This window comes from Notolepis coatsorum (assembly GCF_963971535.1).
Source record: "Notolepis coatsorum genome assembly, chromosome: 2".
Classification (NCBI taxonomy): domain Eukaryota; kingdom Metazoa; phylum Chordata; class Actinopteri; order Aulopiformes; family Paralepididae; genus Notolepis; species Notolepis coatsorum.
In genome coordinates this window covers 184,580,156-184,582,233 of record NC_140166.1, presented here as the reverse complement: position 1 = coordinate 184,582,233, position 2,078 = coordinate 184,580,156, and the positions used below count along the sequence as shown (strand labels likewise).

The following is a 2,078-nucleotide window of genomic DNA, read 5'->3' as shown; positions in this document are numbered from 1 at the left end:
TGTTTAAAGTGGGTGTGTGCTATAAAGTGTGTGGAGTGGGTGCTACAGTGTGTCTGTTTAAAGTGAGTGTGTGCATGTGGATGTGTGTGCTATGTGCGTTTGGTGGTTGTTGTTGTGTAGTGTTCATTGTTCGTTTAGCAGTCTGATGGCCTGGGGATAGAAGCTTCAATTATCAATTATTAATCTCATTGTTAGCAGCACCGACAATAATGGCATCGCCACTGGAAATGACCGAGATGTATGACAACGCGTTGCTAGGCATCCTGCAGGATGTTGGGAACGTACAGAACTTTCTGCAGGTTTACTTCGGCTTCCTGTACCGCAAGACGGACTTCTACCGCCTGCTGGCGGCTCCCAACGACCGCATGGGGTTTCCTCCAGGAGTGGCAGAGAAAATGGTCCTAAAGACGTTCCGACTGTTTGAGCGCGTGGCGGAGCAGGACCGAGACGGGAAGCTGAAGGAGCTTCAGCAGAGAGAGGAGGAGGCCAGAGAGGAGGCCAGAGCTGTGCCCCCTGCGGAGCAGGAGCTGGAGATCCAGGCGGAGCCGCAGGAGGAGGCTGCCCAGATGCAGAGCTCACCTTCGGATGCTGCGGCGGCCGCGTCCGTCTCCAACCAGGCAGCCGGTGGCTCTGGGCCACGGAGCAGCAGGCCGGGCCGAGCGGCGCAGCAAGGCCAGGCGTCTGCAGCAGCAGCCAGTACAAAACCAGCGAATCAGGACCAGTTCCAGAAGAACCCAGAGAGTTACAATGGAGCGGTCCGGGAGCACTACACCTGGTCTCAGGACTACACTGATGTGGAGATCCGTGTCCACGTCCTCAAAAACATCGTGAAGGGCCGACAGGTGTGTGTCAGCATGCAGAGCAGCAGTGTGTGTGTGTCTCTGATGGAGGGCGCTGCAGAGCAGGTCCTCATGGAGGGAGAACTCTCACAAGATCAACAAGGAGAACTCTCTGTGGAGCCTGGAGCCTGGACGCTGTGTGGTCCTGTCTCTCAGTAAGTGCGGGGAGGTCTGGTGGAACGCGGTGTTGAAGGGGGAGAAGGAGATCGATGTGAACCAGATCATCAAGGAGCGAACCAGGGCAACGTTGGACGAGGAGGAAATCGCCGTTCTGGACAGACTGACCTTCGAAAAGGGCAAGCCACAGAGCCACGAGAATGAAGGTGCCGTTCAAAGGACAGCAGTTCGACCCGTCCATGTTCGACATCCCGCCCAGCGCCGTGTAGTTCTGAAACTGATTCAGACGCCCCGATGACCAACGAGCCGAGCGGCAGCGGCGGACGACGGGACGATCGCAGGACTGTCGACGAATGCAGCCAAAATGTACCTGCCAATTAGGGCTGGGCGATATGGCCTAAATATGATATCACAAGATTTTCGGACCTTTCGGTGATACACGATGCACATGTTTATGAAAATGTTTTAGCCCTATGCTTGACTTTATTATTTTAGGCATAAAATAAAATAATAATAAAATCTCATCGCTTATTTGTTTTTAACTGGTTAAATCTCATAGCAAAAAGAACGACTAACCGTCATACTGTCTTTTACTATTGTGCACTTTGCTACTAAGTAATCTACTTTGCCTATATTACTACCTACTGTACTATGCTAGTATGTATACTACCATGCACTCAAAACTGAGAAGAGTTGTACTCTTCCTGCTGACTTGTTGTACAGAACTTCTAATTCGCTTTGGATAATAGGATAATGTGTTTTCAATCTTTTTAGCCCATATATTGTTTTCAGTGCCTCATCTATGCGCTATTTGAGCTAATACAATATTGTATGTATAAAGAAATACACAAAAGGGCAGCTGGGTTGTGCAGCGGACATTACGCTCGTCACCAACGCAAGAGACACTGGCTTCGACTCCGGCTGTCGGCGCTTCCTCTGGCTTGGGCCAGCCGTCATACTAATTCAATTGGCAGAATTAGCGGGTGGAAGTTGATGGGTGGTAATCTGGACGTTGTGGACAGTGACTCCTACAGGTCGGTTGGGGACGCCTGCACAGCAGAGACAGGAAATGGCGAGGGTATTGTGAGCCTCCCTCACGTTACACCTCGCCAATGAGAGTCC

The 2,078-nt window shown here is 51.4% G+C and overlaps 1 pseudogene across 1 annotated transcript; it reads left to right on the top strand.

Annotated features, from left to right (window-relative positions):
- The first annotated feature begins 209 nt into the window (after positions 1–209).
- LOC311222784 (nudC domain-containing protein 3-like) lies at positions 210–1,225 on the top strand (annotated as a pseudogene). Its single transcript has one exon. The product of its transcript is annotated as a nudC domain-containing protein 3-like (transcript).
- The last annotated feature ends 853 nt before the right edge of the window (positions 1,226–2,078 follow it).